The 19,711-nt window shown below is 42.8% G+C and overlaps 1 protein-coding gene across 1 annotated transcript in view; it reads right to left on the reverse strand.

Annotated features, from left to right (window-relative positions):
- Positions 1-19,711, reverse strand: part of COLEC12 (collectin subfamily member 12) — a 192,658-nt gene that overhangs the window by 68,086 nt on the left and 104,861 nt on the right. The window lies entirely within an intron of this gene.

The raw sequence follows: 19,711 nt of genomic DNA on the forward strand, positions 1-19,711 counted from the left end.
CGGGCCTGTTAGACAAGTAAACAGATCTGTGATATCTTAGAGACTTAAAAAAAGAGTTACAGCTGCCACGGAAGACACAGAAGCATCACTAGGACCTACACTGCTACATAATCTGCAACACACCCGCGATGGAGCTGGAACAGTATTTTTACTAGCACATACCAGGTATACTGTGGGTCAAACAGGCATTGCGGATGGCCAGATGATCTGATTACCAACGAAAAACATGATTTCTAGGCCAAAATGTGTCTTTAAATTATCAAAATCTGTCTAATAATTGACCCTTCCTGTGTTAGGTTAGGAAGTACCTGTATAAATCAGATACAGATGGAAAAAAAAAAAATCCCTTTTTCTTTCTGCTTTTCATGCCCAGAATCAAGAATATAATTAGCTTCACAGATATGTGGTCTTACTACTTTATATAGCAAATTTACTCATAGGCAAGAAGAGTGTCTTCTAAGTGTTCTGCGTCTCATCACAACAGAGTAGGTTTTCCCAACCTCGCAAATACATGACCTGAAAAAACAGGATTCAAAAAGATTTTGAAAGGCTGGAACTCTGGAGCAAACCCAGTATCATGAAATTCAACAGGAATGAAGTCCTTTCTTACCTTAGGCTTAAGTTTCTATCTTGACACTCCACTTATTAGCACTAAGCCCCTCTGAACCCCAGTTTCTTAATGTGTAGTATGGACATCATTACAGTCACATTATAGGATCATTGTATAGATTAAATGAAATTATGCATTTGCAGTGAATACAGTATATGTGGCACAAAGTGGGCCAATGTATAGTAAGTGCCTGCTTCTTTTCTCCTTTTTGCTGATTCAAGCAAATGTTATTTTTAAAATTTTGTTTGAAGTGACACACAATAATTATACATATGCATGGGCACAATGTGATGTTTCTATACATGTATACATCGTGTAATGATCAAATCATAGCATTGAGCATCACCTCAGACATTTATCAGTTCTTTTTTGTGTGTTGTGATCATTCAGAATCCTTTAAAAATGCAATATTTTTTGGGGTGTCAACTGCAGACAAAGAACATGCATTCTGGCCTGCACCTCCATACTGTCCATTTTACAAGGCAATTCCCCCAACGGGACTCTGTGGTTTTCCAGGACTGCCTGTACTGCGTGGGCAAGTCTGTCTAATCTGGAGTCCAGGATCGGGAAGTTCATTCTTGTGGCACACCCAACACATATCCTCTCACTTGGGCCTTTATCAGAATTAAAGGTAAATTTTTTTTAATTAAAAAAGCAATTACCAGAACATAAGACGAGAGTAACGGCTTAGCAGTAGCATGAGTAAGAAAGACTTAGGAGTTTGAGTGAGTAGCATATTTAGTATGAGTTAGTGATGTGGTGCTGTTAATATGCAATGAGATGGAGGTGAGGAGGGAGTGAGGTCTCAGGAGGGAGATGTATGTGCCCAACTCCCTGTATGTCTCACCATAAAGTTCCAGAGGACAAAGTATGATAATACCTGCCAGAAACATGATAAAAGATGAGTGTAGCTACCCTAGCTGTGGAACTTATGTTGGTTTTGTATTAATGTAAAAGAAAAATCAAGATAAAATCTAAAAACCAAGAAACAACTACGAGTTTTAGCTTACGGAGAGATCAATTCATTCAACAATAGGTTGTAACTTCCCATCTCCCCTAACTGCCCCTCTACCCACTCCTTCTCCACACTCTACCTGGGCATCCAACAATGCCTCTGATTAGTAAAGAAAGAATCCAGCACAGTGGTTGTATTAGTCTATTCTCAGGCTGCTAATACAGACATACCCGAGACTGGGTAATTTAACAAGGAAAGAGGTTTAATTGACCCACAGTTCCACATGGCTGGGGAGACCTCACAATCATGGCAGAAGGTGAAGGAGGAGCAAAGTTACATCTTACATGGTGGCAGGCAAAGAGAGAATGAGAGCCAAGCAAAAAGCGGTTTCCCCTTATAAAACCATCAGATTTCATGAGACTTATTCACTACCACGAGAACAGTATTGGGGAAACCACCCCCATGATCCAATTATCTCCCACTGTGTCCCTCCTACAACACGTGGGAATTATGGGAGCTACAATTCAAGATGAGATTTGGGTGGGGACACAGCCAAACCACATCAGTGGTTCTCAATCTTGGCTACAATCGATATACCCAAGAAGCTTTTATAATTCTTGATGCTTAGACCACATTCCAGGTCTGTTAAATCAGGGTCTCTGCTTGTGGGTCCCAGGCATGCATCCGGTGGATTACAGCGTGCAGCCAAAGTTGAGAACAACTGCTCCCGAATGCTAGTCCAACTCACACCTGGAGGATGGTACCCATTCTGGGCCACTAACTTGAGGAAGGCTGGAGTGTGACCAGGATAGAGAGAAGTCTAATGTTTGACATAAAGACAGCTGGAAAAGGACATGAAGAACAGGAGGCTCAGGGAAGTGTGGTTGTTACCTGCAAATATATGAAGGACTGCCACGTGTAAGAGGAAGTTATTTTGTTTTCCCTGCATTGCTATTAAAGGTGGGAACTAGAGGGAATTGAATTTCAGTTCAACCTAAAAAGAGAACTCTTTCAACAGGGAGTAGGAGGCGCAGTTAAAAGAACATGCAACCTATTGCTGAATGCTGTGCACATAAGCTAGAGTGAAACCCCGTTGGTCAGAGATTCTGTAGAAAGAGGTCGGCACAAGACACAGGGAATTGAACTCCATGACCTTTAAGGTCCTGTGTAACTGTGATTCCAGGTGTCTTTGATTCTAGGGGCTCAATGGCTTGTCATGGACTAATTAGCAACTTTGCAGAATGAATAAAAACATTTTGTTGAACTCAGGAGAACAAATCCATCATAAACCTTACCAAATGCATAAGCACAAATGGGCTGGGACATAGGAATAAGCCTAAGAAGCCTGAAATGCCTAGAAGTTCTTTCCACAGCACCATACAGTTCATGAGAACAACTTAAAATATAGCAATAGAAGGCAATCACAATAAATGGCCTTGCTGTGGCAGCTCTCTAGAAGGCTATCTGCTGATTTAAGAAGGCAGACACTCTGGAGGAGACCCCTGCTGTTTATATGGTTGTCCAAGTTAATTATCCCTGTACTTTCAGATGAAGTGAATGGTAATCTGTTTATCTAGGTCAAATAGTTGGAACCTACTCTGTCCCTTGACAGTCATATGAAAATACGTAGTGTTGTCCTTTTGGGCATTATAACAAAGATCAGGTTAAAAAAATAGCATCCACTTCTTTATAGGCACAACATAGCCTTTATTTCTAAAGTACTCTAATTAGACCCAACTCTAAACAAGTGGTTTAAAATGGGATTTTTTTTTTTTTTTTTTTTTTTTTGGAGATGGAGTCTTGCTCTGTTGCCCAGGCTGGAGTGCAATGGTGTGATCTCAGCTCACCGCAACTTCCACCTCCTAGGTTCAAGCAATTCTCCTGCCTCAGCCTCCCGAGTAGCTGGGATTACAGGCATGCACCACCACACCTGGCTAATTTTTGTATTTTTAGTAGAAATGGAGTTTCACCATGTTGGTTAGGCTGGTCTCGAACTGACCTCGTGATCCACCCACCTTGGCCTCCCAAAGTGCTGGGATTACAGGCATGAGCCACTGTGCCTGGCCAAAAATGGGAATTTTTTTAAAGACAGAAAGAAAAGAGATCTTAGTGGCTAATCATTTCCGTTTCTTCAATTCATGGTATATTTTTGTCTTGAGTTTATGGAATGTTTCCCCATAAAGATAATGAAAATCTGGCTTCTGGCCTCTGCAACCATTCTAAGAACAGCAAAGTACTACTGCACATGGGAGAAAGGATGGAAATACCACAGAAAATTAGCAAAATGCTGATATTGGTTACCAGAACAAAGAGGGGTGTCAGAATGGAGGAAGAAACTTTATATGTCAGAATGTATCTAGGAGAGATGTCATTTAATCTACAAAATAAAATCTTTGGGAGAGTAGAGTGCTTCCTAATGGCATTTACCAGATGTTCTTTAAGGTTGATCTGATTTCAGATCAAGTCAGTCAGAGTGAGCTAGGGATAGAGTAGGGGTGGCTAAACCCACTGTGGGAGAAGTTAGGATTACCAGGGTACCTTTTGTGGGTGGGGGAGGAGGCTAGGCTTCAGTTTGACCCTTGAGGGATGGTGCCTTCAGGAAATTACAGAATTATTGAGCTTCCAGAGCTACAAATTTCCCTTAGATTATGTCCCTTTGAACTACTTATGCTTTTCTACCTAAATCCAAAGTACTGAACATTGTTGAGCACCAACTGTACAAGGCATGTTGTAACCATACATGGGCATGCAGGGATGACTGGAAGACTAAAATGTGGTCGCTGCCATCTTGGAACCCTAGAGTGATAATGCTACAAGACCTTACTACTCAAAGTACTGTCTGGGGACTAGTGGCATCAGCATTATCTGGAATATTCTTAGATGCACAACCTCAAGCCTGTCCCCAGAGCTACTGAATCAGAATCTGCATTTTAACAAGATTCCCCAGGTGATTCCTATGTCTATTAACCTTGGAGAAGCACTGCCACTGGAGACCTCAGAGTCTCTAACCTCTCACCTTTCAGATACAAACCCAAGGCTCAAAGAAGTTAGGTGACTTGCTCAAGGTCACACCATACATTCATAGCAGCCAGGTTTAGAACAAACATTTCTTGATGCTTCATCTGGAAACACATATTACAAGAAAAGAATGGATATGGGAAGCAGGCAGACCTGCATTTGGAAGCTGAGAGCCTCAGTTTCCTCATCTATGGAAACTAGGCTGCTTATACTTCCTCAAATATTCCTCAAGTACTTTCTCAAGTCTAAGCAACCTAGTTTCCAGAGGTCTCAAAAAATAAAACTTAGTTTCCAATTTTTTTTCTGTTCCTACCAGCACCTTCTGGGCACACATAGCTTCTGAAGAGGCCAGGTGTACAGCTGACTTGGGACTGAGGGGTTCTCCACGTGGTGAGGAGTTTTGTTACGGAAAGAATGCAGACCGGTACCATATCTGCTGAAGGTAGGGTGCCCACATTGCTGCCCCATGATCGCTAAGACTGTTGTCTATGCTTTATATAGATCCCTGGATGTCTCCAGTCCTGTTTTCTAACACAGCAACATGCTCACTTTTGGCAGATTAATTGGCAGTGTTGTCAGCACAGCTACCTTTTATTGCCAATAAACTTGGGTCCCTGAGCGCTGTGGCCTTAATTATTTGTTATTTCTTTTTCCTAGAGGGATAAAGAATGTTCTGCTTTTTTTTTTTTTTAGTGTCATTTGCATCAGGACAAGACCCTGAATAATTAATTCACTGAGGAATTTACCATATGGCAGTGGGCAGAAGAAGTGCTTTAGTAAAAGCAAAAAATTAGACGACAGCACCCTCTACTAGCCTTTTTCCTTTTCTTTACCCTTTCATTCCTTCTTTCTCATCTCCCCATCAAAAACAATTTTTTAAAAAATCATGCTTAATGGCTAGAACTCCATTTTTTTTTTGATGGCAGAGAATCAGTGGCTTCTAATTTAAGCCTAATGATGAAATTTCCACCAGTAAAATATGGTGGGCATGTTTGAAGGCGTCAGTGCCACAGCGCAATTCTTCAGTGATGATTTCTCACTTAATACTTGAGAATTGCTCAGTCTCTCACAGCACCATGAATTCAGATACCACCATATACGGCTGTGTATTTTCATAACTCTTAAAAATAAATACGTGCTCTAGGAAAATTTGGGATCTTTGTTGAAAGAATTAAAGTTAGGCAAAAAACATTTTGATGAGTGTTAATCACTGTATAACCTAGTGTGTAATTTTAAGACGCTTCACTAGCTTGTGGGGATTATCAGAATATTTTTCCTTATGTATGACAAAACTGGGACCACATTAAGTAAAATTCTACCGATTACGTTTTATGCAACCAAGAAATAGTGAGTTCAGCCAATTGCTAGCTCTCTCCCATACTTGGTATCTAGGAAAATTTAATGCATGGGGAAGGGAACGCAAAGGTCTGTTTTGGCCAATAGTTTCAGTATCTTCCCCGCAAAATAGTTTACAGAATTGGCTAGTAGGCAGACAGATGTAAGTTGCACCTTCTTTCATTTCTACCTTCTAGTCAAGGGGCTAATGAACTGTAAAACAGCCCCAACTAGACAGCAGGAGGCGTAAGGAACAAAAAGAACTTGGTAATAAACAATCTACATAATTGGTTCTTGAAAAAAAATCAAGCTTAAATATTAATTTTTAAGGCTGTTAGTAGCCCTCAGCTTCCACAATTGCAAGACACAGTCAGCTACTTAGTATACTATTTTATTATAGTCAAATACCACCTCATTTGAAACAGAGGCCTAGATTGATGTTTCAATCAGAGTTATCTGTACAATCTCTAACTAAATCCGCCTAATTGGATCATCTGCAATGGCTCCTTGGGCCATTAGTCTTAATTAACGAGGCGCCATGGTTACTGCGCATGCTCACTGGCTTTAAAGTAGCAGCTAACCCGATCGTCCATCAGCCTCTTTATGAAACGATTCACTCGTCAAGTTTCTGTATGTGCATGGATCTCTCCAAATGCCAACCACACATCAGTGATGTTTGTAAACTCCAGGTTTTTTTGTTTCGTTTTGTTTTTTGAGACAGGGTCTTGCTCTGTTGCCCAGGCAGGAGTGTGTGGCATGAATTCTGCTCACTGCAACTTCGGCCTCCTGGGCTCAGGTAATGCTCCCAGTTTTAATAATGCTGAAGTCATTTCATGAGCTACCTGTGGCCACCCAGGTCCCAGAGCTGGGATGTCACAGAAATGGACTAAACAGAGATGAGATTGGAGAAACAACTGAAGGTATTCCTGGCAATGAAGAGGTGGATTCTTGGGGTCTTCCTGCCTCCAACTCCTGCTCTTCCTTCTCTGAAACCCACTCTTCCTGTGTCCAGATGTGCTCACATGGTGCCCTCCTCCAGTTCTCTCCAAGTACTTCCTCCTGTAACAACACTCCCTCTCCTGTGGCGTGTCTACATCAGGTGTGGGAAGGAAAGCAGCCCCGTTACATTACTCACAATTCAGTGAATCATATTATTAATGCAAAAGATGAGCTTATTGATACAATTGGATTTATAATTGATAGCATTTCAGCTAAAGTAATTTTGCAAAGGAAGTTATTTCAGGCAGAATTAGAAAAGAATTTTTGAAGAGTAGGGGATATATATAAATATATATGTCCATTACACACACACACACACAGGGCCATGATATATAATACTGTGCAGCAATTTTTTTTTTTTTTGGAGATGGAGTCTTGCTCTGTCACCCAGGCTAGAGTGCAGTGGCATGATCTCAGCTCATTGCAAGCTCCGCCTCCCGGGTTCACACCATTCTCCTGCCTCAGCCTCCCAAGTAGCTGGGACTACAGGCGCCCACCACCACGCCCAGCCAATTATTTGTATTTTTAGTAGAGACGAGGTTTCACCGTGTTAGCCAGGATGGTCTTTATCTCCTGACCTCATGATCCACCCACCTTAGCCTCCCAAAGTGCTGGGATTATATGCATGAGCTACCGCGCCCAGCTCACTGTGCAGCAATTTTTTTAGAAAAGAGATATAGCACTATATACACTGAAATGAAAACTCTCCAGGATATTGTAACAACAAGCCCCTTTTGGACTTCTTAAATCCAGCCACAAACTCACAAATAAGGTCATCCCTGAACTTTCTCCACTAATTCACAATAATCCCTCTCCTTCCTCTACTCCCTGAGAGAATCAGGCTTACTCAGTACCACCCACAGACTCAAGCCTGCAGCACTTAGCAGAGTACTTCTGAAAAGTTGCTAGTAGTCTCTGAGCCCAACCAACAAACATGAGAATCTTTTTCGCGGTCAAATCACACTCACAGATCTGGCCACAAAGGCAAATTCACTTTCCAGTGAGGGATTTACAGACCACATCTGTAGCTTGCTGATGAGTGACTTTTGTTCTAATTTTTGTTCTAATCTAAGGCTAAAGATAAGATTCTGATGGAATTTTTTCTTTAATATTAAAGGATAAATAAATAAAACAGAAAGCATTGAGCAAACACACTAAGACTTATTTCACAGTGCCATCTCAACTGAGGCAGTTCCCAGGACCCAGAAGTGCTTTGCCCAGCAGGGGGCTAGGTCTCCACCAATCACAGCTGCACTTCCCAAGAACAGGCCTCAGGTGTTCCTAAAACCTGAGATGGGAGGCCATCCTGCTGCCCAAATGTTGGTTTGTTATAAAAGCAGAAAGATGGGCCATACCTCTCCTCCCTCGAGCTATTTCTGAAAAAGAGGCAGGATGACAAACTTGAGTTACACTCTTCCAAAGCAGAAACTACTCTCTGGGACTTAGATTTCTGTTGTTGCTGTACGTTCCATTAAACCACTTCAATGGGCTAAAGATCATTCAGCAAATAATTCTTTCTGTGTTAAAAGATTAAAAAGATAACAGAAGGTCAGGCGCGGTGGCTCATGCCTGTAATCCCAACACTTGAGAGGCAAGGTGGGCAGATCACCTGAGGTCGGGAGTTTGAGACCAGACTGGCCAACACGGTAAAATCCCATCTCTACTAAAAATAGGAAACCGGGCATGCTGGTGCATGCCTCTAGTCCCAGCTACTTGGGAGGCTGAGGCAGGAGAACTGCTTGAACTGGGAGGGGGAGGTTGCAGTGAGCTGAGATCGTGCCACTGTACTCCAGCCGGGGCCACAAAGTGAGACTCTGTCTCCAAAAAAAAAAAAGAAGAAAAATGATAGCAGAGGCAATGACTCCTTTGGTTTCTTTGGTGTATGCACTGTCATCCTCAAGAGTTAAGAAGACCCTGTTTTCCTAATGTCCTTGTGACTGTTTAGCAGCAGGCACACGGGCACAGGGACACTCCTTGCCTGTGGGACAGACATCGTTCCCATAGCAGCAAACCCGTGTCTGTCAGGAAGTAACCATGCAGCAGCTGTGGGTGGCTGTGTGTCCATGGGGAACCGGTTCACTCTTTTTTTTTTTTACTTAAAAAAAAACAACAACAACAACAACTGATTTTCTGGTTTTATTACAAAGCCATTTCTAAATGATGGGTTTTCTAAACCAAAGTCTCAGGTTCGGTTGTCAGGTGGTCTTATTCCTATTGACTTAACATGAGGAGAGCTATTGGTGTGTAGCTTCCTGCATCTTGTAGATCCAGTCTCTGTAAACTCTCAGTGCTTTGAGCCAAAAGAGACTTAGGAGATTACATTTTCTCTTATTTCAGGAGTGTGTGCAGGTGCCAACTGGAAGGCAGTGAGTGGTACTGTGTGTGCCCAAACAGAGAAGAGAACAGGAAAGGACATTCTGAAACACTTCACCCTGCACAATTTGGGGATGCATTGCTTTTGGAAACCTTTGGCAAATAATTGGATCAAAGTGTCTCAGTTCTTCAGCGAATACACGTGTGTTGTGGTACCAGGTCCACCTACTGTACTGAGGTCTGGAATCTCCTCCCTGACCATAAGTTGGGGTTGTTGTTGTTGTTGTTTTGGTGCTATATTGAGCACCTCTGGCTCTCCGGTTATAAGTGCTCTTGTTGATTGGGAGGAGAACCCTGTCATTTGGGACACCAGTTTATAATTTAGTGCACGGTGGCAGCAGAGATATCAATGTCTGAATTTATCTCCCATCTTGGTATTTTCAGGGGGAATCAGAGAAAACAGTCTCTATCCACTCATTCTCCACCACACACCAAGTTATTTTTTAGATGTTTAATGAAAACGTTGGCAGGAGGTGGCAATAGTTTAAAAAACTTAATTATAGCACTCAGAAAGGCAATCATTACAACATAGAGTTCAAGTTTATCCTTGTATTTACAATGAATAAGTACTTTTGGGAAGATCTGGCTATTGAATCTCAACAGGCAAGATTATGTAAAGTTTCTACAATGATTGTGAAAATAATCTTGCATTCTGCTGAGAATATCCTCATCCACAATTCACATGTGGTGCCATACTTTGCATGTTTGGTAAATAAAGGGTGGAAAGAACAAATCTTTGGATTGTTTCCAGCCAGTGTATACCTGGGGCCATTCATGGGATCCAGGAACCAGACTGTGCCTGTCTCTCCATGAACAAAGAGCATCGTTGGAGCATTCTTGCCAATCAAATGGATGCTTTTTTCTAAGTTAACTGCAGGAAGCCTTCCCTACCTACAGTGTTTGTAATTTTTCAACACGTGCTACTGTAGCTTGGTACCTGCTGGACATGGTTATCATGACCTACAATTTGCTACTCCTTTGGATAACTCGGCTGAACCTTGAAAGGTAAGAAATAACTGCACTAAAATCAAAAGACCTGGGTTACAATTCTGGTTTTGTCACCCAACATCCATGCTAACTTGATCAAGCCTTAGTTTTCCCATTTATAATGCGATAATCACACGAGTCCTGTACAAGGTTTTTACGCAATTTAAATTAGATACTGGATGGGAATATAGTTTATAAATTGTACCCTGTTATATAAATATGTAGGATTTGGTATTTGGCAAAACTTACACTCTCTTTTAACCCCCATTTCAGATGCTATTTGGTGAAATGCCACATCCCTGCCCCAACCTTCTGGACCCAAGTTTGTGCATCACACAATCACTTCAGCTACTAAGGAAAAAGGGTCAAATCTCAAAAGATGCTTAGCCCACAGTTTTACTTCTAAAATGTGAGGGTGTTTTATGGGCCCACTTTCAGCCTAGAGTTCACAACAAGACATGTGCTGTCAGGGCAGGAAATTTTACTTAACAACCTAGCCCTAACGCAGGCCAGTTTGAGCTGAGCCATTGGACTGCGCTTAGTCCAGAATGACTGGTTACTTCTCTTCCATGATTAGACATCTTTGGAAAAGATTCTTTTCTTTGTTACATAACCCAGTGTTCAGACTGCTTTGTTCCTGAGGTCTTCACCAATGAATAGAAGCTCAAGTTCACTGCCTGCTACCTAATGCTTTTTAAGAGCCCTGTTGTAAGAAATAATATTCATGGATGATTGCCTGAAAGATATGAAGAACATCCATTCCTCTAGATACCCTAAGTTGTATTCACACATCAAGCCAAACCATCAAAAAACAGCAAGCTTAGGCTGAATTGTTCTGGTCCCGTGTAGAGCTGCTTTTACTGAATTACACTTTGGCGGGGTGCCATTGGCTCGCACTGAGGGACATTACAAGAAACAGTCCTATAAAAATTGCTAGTGCGGGGATATTGTTGAAGATATTTCCACCGTATCCCATCTTGAGCCTTTGAAGAGAATCAATAGAGAAGTTTCCCTTGGCTCTTAATTCCAGAAGAAGCCTGTTTCTCTTGAGCAATTGGCTTTTTTCATGTAGGCACAGCAAATTTCATATTTCCCTTTTTGCTTTGGTATCTAGGAAGCTTGGAGTCAAATTTTCTTCCCACTTCTAACAACTGTACATAAACTAACTGTATATAAACAAGCCACTCTCTACCATGAATCTGTGATGCCATCACACCGACCCGCAACATTCCTTGAATCTGCCATGCCCTTTCTTGTTGTTCTGCATCTCCCAATGCATATTCCTCTGCCTGGAATGCCCTTTGCCTGTCTCTTAGCTAAGTGAAACCCTGGCAGAACTCATAGCTCCAGTCTGTTCCCCTGCGGCCTTTCATCCACACCACCAGTGTAGCACTTACCATAATATATTCCAGCAGACTGTGTACACGTCTGTGCCCTTTGCTAGGTCATAAATTCCTTTCAGGCAATGCCATGTACATTTTATCTTTGTATCCTCAGTTCCAGATGCCTAATAGATGTTCAACAAATGTCTACAAAATTAGTGAGTAATTGAACACCCCTGTTCCAGCACCAACATGAGGGAACCTTAAGATGTTTGTTTTCAAGGTTGATAACAAAACACATCACAGTGTTCACACAGGCTTTGTGGCGGTGGTTGCAGGAGGTCCAGGGTGCAGGTGGTAGCATCTGGCTTAGAGAAGACCCCAATCTTCAATGTTTCTTTTGGAGACAGGAATAATGAGATGCTTTTTTTCCTACAACATTTCCCTTACAGCATTTTATACTCAGTAGATTTCCAGCAGCTTGTCCATTGATTAGATCAACATCAGAATAGCAATCGAGTGAAGTCAGAAATAAAGACATTGTGCCCGGTTCTGTTTTGTGGTTCCACAGGATGGAGGAGAGGAGCCCAGAAAGCAGGGTGGGAGGCAACCTAGCACCGGGGCCAGGGTGGGTGTAAACACACATGAGCGCTGAGGAAATTTAAGACTAGCAACCAATTACTCGATCCATTTTCCAACCCCAGAGGGGGCTGGGAGTGGGAATGATGCTATCACAGCCTCCCTTGTTCTTCTAGTGCTAGAACAGTGTGTTTCTCGTGTAAGAATCCAAAAATATCCATTGGGTGATGTAACAGCACATGAAAATGACATCAAGGTGTTTACAGCAGAATGTTGTATCAAAACATATTTGAAAGATACTGCAGAGCAACGTTCAATACAGTGAACTGAAACTTCTGACCTTGAAGGTTTCCCATTTTTGCTTCTTGCTTTGGTGTCTGCTTTTCTTTGAAACTGCACAGTAAAACTAATGGGATTATTACTGTTTCAACAGGAGGACCACTGAGTCCAACATCTTCATTTTACAAAAGAAAAAGCTGAGGCCCTTTCGAATATACTGACTTGCCCAAGGCTCCACCATGAGTTGGTTGCAGAATCGCCACTTGACTCCCAGCCTACTGTTCTTCCCATGACACCATGCCAGCTGCCTCTTGGTAGTCATCAAACAAAAACTAAGTACAAATAATGAGAAGCTTCTGGGAGAATACGCCAGTCCACTTGTTTCCATGTTGATGCCAACTCAGTTAAAACAAACAAACAAACAAACAAAAACCACCTGGTATTGAAGTCCTAATGGACTCGGTTAAAGGTTTGTGCAAGTGATTAATGAGTACAGTGACAGGAATTAGAGGTTGCAAAGAGATGTTATATCTTCAAGCTTGGCATCTTGGACTGATTGTGCCAAACACTCTGGGAAAGTCTAACATCTGTTGATCCAGTTGCTGGAAGAAGGAGACAAGGTGAATGAAAGCCAAGTGTGGAAGAATGCAGCAGAAAGTTAGGACTCAGACCTCACGCTCTGCTGATGAATGTGTTATGTATGTCGCTTGGCAACTGGCACATGGCGTGCATCAGCAGAAACACTCAGGGGCTTTTGCAGTTGAGCTGGGAGAGCGCAGGGCCCTCCAAACACTGCACAGTTTAGTTGGGAGTGTTATGAGGAAGGCGAGAGAGTTGGTGCCTCGTAGTTTTAATTCTGGCACAACAGACCCTCTCATCCCATTTTTAGGGGGCCAGGCGTACTCAACACAGCGGACGGGCTCTTGAGAGAGTGTACCAGCTCAACCCCTGCGAGCACTGGACCTTCTGGAATTTCTGATTGCCTTTTCAAACGATAAAAACAGGGATAATAATCCCTCCCAGAAAAATGTGAGGTTAAAAGTTTAATCTGAGTTCACAGCACATGCATTCCAAGAGGGTACTGTACTTGGGGAAATTACTCACCTAGAGTTTATATAAGTTCTGAGGCGATTAGAGTCAGCCGACAAATTGGAGCCAGAGCACGTTTACATTTGAGACTTAAAATGTAGATTCCTCTTATGGAAAGAAAGAAGTGGGGAAAATGTCACCCATCACCCAGTGTTTCTTGTTAAAAGACCAGGTCCCATTAGGTGTCAGTCCGTCGACTCGAAGAGTGTGGAAGATGCCAATCCTTAATTCCCCCCGTCCGTCCTCTTGAAAAGCACATGTCACATCTGCTTGCTATCAGCATTTATCTCGCAGCGTGCGTCTGACTCATTTGGAAAATTCAAAGCACATGTTTATTCCTGCCACGAACCCAGCCATTGCTGTGCAATTTACAGGCCCTGTGCGACCCAGAGCACACGATGTGGCGGAGAGCGCTGCCAAGGAGCTGCCCTGGGCTCTTGGTGCTGCTAGGTTTGATTACTTTGCTATCAGCTTTGTAAGTGGAGATGGCACCCCTCGGCCTCCAGTGAGCTCTCCTGTCACTTCCTAGCCTGAGTCACAAAGAACCCGTTCCTTCTTTGCCAGTTGGGGAAGGGGAGGATCCCCACACCGGTGTGTTTGGGAAAGAATGGCAGCAGGTAATGAGTAAGAAGCACAGGGCTCCTGAGTTTCTGGACACAAACAGCATTTGTGCAACCACTCAAAAAGTCTTGGTCACAAAACAAAACTGATGTGCTTTTTCTTTCTCCAAATCCTGGCAGTCTCAGGACCCGGTAATTGCAAGACCTTTTCACATCAGTTCCTCTCCACCATCCAATCTGACTCCAAGTGGCTTCTCTAACAACTCCGAATCTATTAACCAGGACTTACACAACCTACGAACCTACTCAGTGGCTTCTCCAATAACATGTACTGATTTCAGCAGGGCCTACAGAAGCCATATTATGGGATGAAAAGTGAAAATTCATCCAATTTAGGGTTTTGTCCACTGGATCTCTTTTTCTGGTTTTGGCTCTATTTTGCCAAAATTTATTGCAAGGCCCTGGCCAAGGCCAGTCAACATAGATGTCTTTGTGTGAGTTAGAAAAAGGTGTCCCCTCCAGACGGACCAGCCCTCCTGGAAGCCTTTCTGCAAAGCAAAACCTGCACAACTGACAACTGAATGCAGCCGCCTTGGCAAGAGCTCATAGGCCTTTCCTTTCCAGAAACCTTGAACAGTGACGAGAACTCTAAAGTTTGTTTGCCTTAACTGGGAAAGGCCACACTTGGATGATTAAATGCAAGAGGCCAAAAGCCTAAGTCAAAACCTACTCTCTACCTTTGCCTGTGTTCTCAGTGTTGGACCACACTGAGGGCAGGTTGGAGAGGCCGGCCTGGCTGATGTACACCACCCGGGTCCCGTGAATGCATCTCCCACCACCATCTGTCAAGGGACCTGGAATGCCCAGTCAGCTCTGGAACCAGCTCGTGGATGGACCTTGTTGCTTTGTTGAGTCTGTGTCTACTTTCCCTGGGTCCTTCCCTAGTTCTCTGCATCTATAGAAAGACAAGGAGATTTCCTGTCCTTCTGATTTGTACAGTACGTCCTCCACGTTCTTTCCCTCTTATCTGTGGCTTCTATCACCCATTCAGACTTTGTTTGCAGGCAGGTTTGTCCTCTGAGGCCACCACCCCTACTTTTGAACATCAACCCTAGTCAATGACACTCCCTAAGCAGTAGGTTCCAAGCATTTTGAACATACACCACCCCCCCATGCTCCATTTCATCCATTATTTGTGACCTTATAAATTATCTACACAAGCCATTATCATTGGCCATTATCATTACTTACTAGTCCCAGGCGCAAAATATACTTTGAGTGTAAGATACATGATAACAATTATAGATGTATATTTTTCATTCCTATTTCCTAGTTAGATTTTTATAATTTTGAAGGGTATTCTGTGTCTTTGTTTTGGCCAGCTGCTTGGCACATCAGATCATTGGTCTTTCTTGTAATGGTGTTTGGCAAAGAGTTTTCGGGAAGGGGAGCAGAAGTGCTACCTTTGCTGTTTTTGTCAGTTTGGTTTTTTGGGGGGGCCTGTGTCATTAGTCTGTCTTTAACCCATGGTTTCTTCAGAGGAGGCTTTTTAAGCCATGTGTCCATCTTGTAAAGGTTAAAGCTAGATAATACCTCACTGGTAAATCCATTTAACCAGGCACAAGTATCCAGGTCCACTAGACTCTCTGCCCTTGAATTTGAGAACTTGTAGAAAAGGCCAAAGATTGGCCCATTCAGTTAGGGTTAAAACCGTGTCACCCAGCCAGGAAAAATGTAAAGGATTTTGGAGCTGCCAGAGAAGGATAGTTTCACAGCTGATTCCATATCTACGTCATTTCTAGTTTAGAGAACTTTTTTAAAAGGGAAGGGAAGTTACAGATACAAAATATGTCCAAATGTCTTAAATACTTACACAGGTCTATGGCCTAGGTCTATGACCTAACTTTCTATGTTACAAAAAAACAAACAACAGCAAAAAAGCAGAACATGTCTTCATACATCTTTGCCTCACAGGCACTTTCAAGAAAGCGTCGAAGCTACAAGAAACTGGAGAAGAATATGTTGTGTCTCTTCCCATTAGTCCACACTGTTTCTTATTCAGCAGAAATAATATCTGCAGTCTTAACACCTTCAGTAAATGGATTTTGTCACCCCATAGTAGGTTTGAAAAAATTAGAGCCCTTATATACCTTTTGAATATCAAGGGTCACAATTTCTAATTTCAGAAGAATTTTGTGACTTTATCCAAGAAAAGCAACCACCATCAGGATGAAAGGAACTAGCAGCAAATTCCCCTTTCCAACCACTTCTATGGTAAAAACACAAGATCAGCGCATTTCTCCAATGTTGCCAGGCAAGGATTTTCTGGGGCTGCTTCTCTAATGCTTGAAAACTGTTGGCTCTTTTGAATGTAGTCCCCTCTCCAGGTCCGAGCCTCCCTCTGAAGACAAGCAGCAGCTCTGTACACTCAGCGGTCCCTGATGTAGGCAACTGACTGTCACCGGGTCAGTCACATGGAAATCTCACGGATGGGAAAAGCAAATTCACACCGTGGAAGAATTAGAAGAGTCTGCTTATAATGTGTGACTATTTGACTCAGTGATGTCCACAACGAACTTCAAAGAAGTCAACAATTATATAAAGAACGAGAAGCAAACTGACATTGAAGCCAGCTGAAGACATGCACTGAGAACTCCAAAATCTCCAGGCTTTTCTGGGGAGGGGAAACGTGAGCTGACAGCTTTGACCTCACGTCCCACATGCTGCTTCTTTTTGTGCTTCTTGGAGATGTTTATATACTGATTCTAAGTGTCCATGGACTTAAATAATACAAGAAGGAAAGAGGGAATTAAAAGCAGGTCTCTATGTAATATCCAGCTCTAAATCCTAACCTAAACACATCCAAATTCCTCTGATCTTGTTACCCATGTAATACAACAGAGTAGGTCCAAATAGTGCAAAGCATTTTGGGGCCACCCATGTACACTGGGCTACTCTGTCAGCAGCTCAAGGAACTGTTTAAAAAGCAAAACCAACCAAAAACAACACAAAAAACACCCCAATCTGAAACACTATCCAAAAAATGCACAGCGGTGTCTGAGGTTGAGAAGATTTTTCTACTACGTGGGTCTCAGGCTAAGCGTAAGATGCTGTCGATCTTACTTCAGACGACTGGAATGGGCACCGCCAGCACCACAGACCTTGTGTGTGCGGCAAGGGCCAGGCTGTTTGGAAGGGGGTCTCATCACTGTGCAGCACGCAGCTCTGTGCCCCTGCCCGGCCACTCCCTGCCTGGCTGGAATCCTTCCTTGTCAAACTAGCCCCAAGAGCAGGCCACACTCTGCTGTTTCCTACTGTGTCATTCACTAATGTTCATTTAGCAAACATTTACTGACCTCCTCCTAAGTGTCAGGCCCTGGGGATATGCTGGGGAATGGAGCACACATGGTCTCGACCCTCATCTGAAGCTTTTGTCTAATTTTCCCTGGCAGGTTGTTTGCTTGAGTTTGAATCTGAGTTAAAATGCAGCCGCTTTGGGGGAAGAACCCTACTTTGTGCTGTTACCCGTTGTTAGTTCAACGGGGATGCGGAATTTGGGGTGGATGCCGAGCTCTGGGAAGGAATATGCCCTCATTCCCCCGTCTCCATGACTACCACCGAAGGAAGGAGGCTGAGGGCAGATATGTGGTGAGGACTATGCTGGCGCATTTGGCAAATTTATTTTCATCTGCTTCACAGTTTGCTTGGGAATAGCCCAGCCTCTAACAGCCCCCAGTTTTTGGCTCAATCCTCAGGCAATGCTTGTTAAAGGGTGGTGAGGGGTGGGGGGTGGTGACTGAAGAGGCTCTATTTGTTGGGAGTGTATAGAAATCCCACGACACAGGTTTTGCAAGGACTTCCAGCTTTCTCTTAGTATAAATGGTTAACCCTTTCATCTCCATTTGTATCCCCAGTGCAGGTCTGCTGGTATCACTAGAGAGGAATGAGATTGCAAGAAGACAGTGGCCAAGGGTATCTAAGAGATGGAAAGGGCCCTGAAAAATTCTAATCTGGATAATCAATCTCTGGATACTGGACGATGAAGTCTGGGTGTGCTCTAAAAAAAATGGAGCAAAATTTGGTCCAACTCATGCCAATTGTGTTCAACAGTTTATAGGATAAGTAGATCCTTTCAGGCTGTCATAGTTCAAGCTCTCGGAATGACCAGTAATGTACACTTAAACATATGACAAAGCTTAAGGGAAAAGAGGGCCCAAGGCATGCAGGGGAACTGAGCATGGAAAGGCCATTGTATTTCATGTATGACTTGACTGTGCTTCAGTAAAGCAATTTTAGCTCTAAACGGCACGTTTCCTTTCTTCTTTATTAGGCTTCCTGAAGGGTAATTTCACCCCTAGTACTTTCTGAATAGCATTTCAGCCATATTGTGCAAACCCAGAGGTCGTGCAGAGATCTCAGTAACACTTGGTATGTCACTGATGGCCAACAACTGGCAGGCTGTGGTTTTGGAATCCTGCGACTCATACTTGAATCTGTGATGGATGTTTATGACCATCGGAATGTGTCTTCAATCATCGCAGAAATGCCTGAGCACATGGCTGTCAGTTATGCAACAGAAGACGTGACTGGCTGTGTTTTAAAGATGCGCATGTGTGCCATTATTTATTATTGTTCTGGTAACATTTACTATTTTGGAGGGTGTGTTGTTCTGTTTCAAGAAATAAAAATTTGTGTGTGTGTGTGTGTGTGTGTGTGTGTGTGTGTGTGTGTCTGTGTGTTTTAAGAAGTAGCCTAAACCTTCTTTCTGTGAACTGTGGAGCAAAGCAGCATCTGGGAACATATCGCCCAGCTTCCTGAAAAGTAAATTTTCCTTCTTCATTTTGTGAAGACGCATCCCTAGTGAAACTAAGATTAAATCAAAGAAGGAGCTTTTTTCTTCCTTGTGACTTATCCACATGGAAACACCAATCTCATTAGAGCATGAGAAGGCAATGGTGGAGTGGAAGGTAGGCTTTGTCTTCCATGCAAATGTGTTCTGATCAAAATCCGGCTGTTCTCACCAGTAAGCCTCCTATGTTCTTTTCGGTACTACCTACATTCAGAGGCTTGTACAACCTTCTTAGTATTTAGAAATATAAAATCAGTTATTCATGAGTGAAGTCAAATATGTTTATTTGCATTATAGTTCTTCAGATCTGTTACCACTCATCCTGGCTGGTCTTTTAAATAATTCCTCTGTAAAATCTCCAGTAACTGCCACTCAAAGCAATGCAGTTACCGTTGGCTTCCTGACAGGGATTCAACCCTAATTCCAAGGGAAACAGACCAGGATTTCAAAAGGCCAATTGCAAGGCTGTTACAGCCAAGGCTCCTTAGTTGCTCATGAAAGTATAATTATTATCATCAGAAAAGATCCTTCTAATTGTCACCAAGGACTTGTCCTTAGTGCTTAGTGACTGCCTCAGACTAGAAGTGTTGAGGTGTAACGTGGAGGGTCAGTGTTCTGGTCTTCGACTCACAATGCATCCTCCTGGCATCTCAATGTTTTTGCTTACAAAGTTGAGTTATCATCCCTTGGAGATACTTCAATACCTCAAAGGGAGTATAATCAAAAATTTACTTTAATATAGTTCTTGGGGACATG

This window comes from Macaca fascicularis, chromosome 18 (assembly GCF_037993035.2).
Source record: "Macaca fascicularis isolate 582-1 chromosome 18, T2T-MFA8v1.1".
Lineage (NCBI taxonomy): Eukaryota > Metazoa > Chordata > Mammalia > Primates > Cercopithecidae > Macaca > Macaca fascicularis.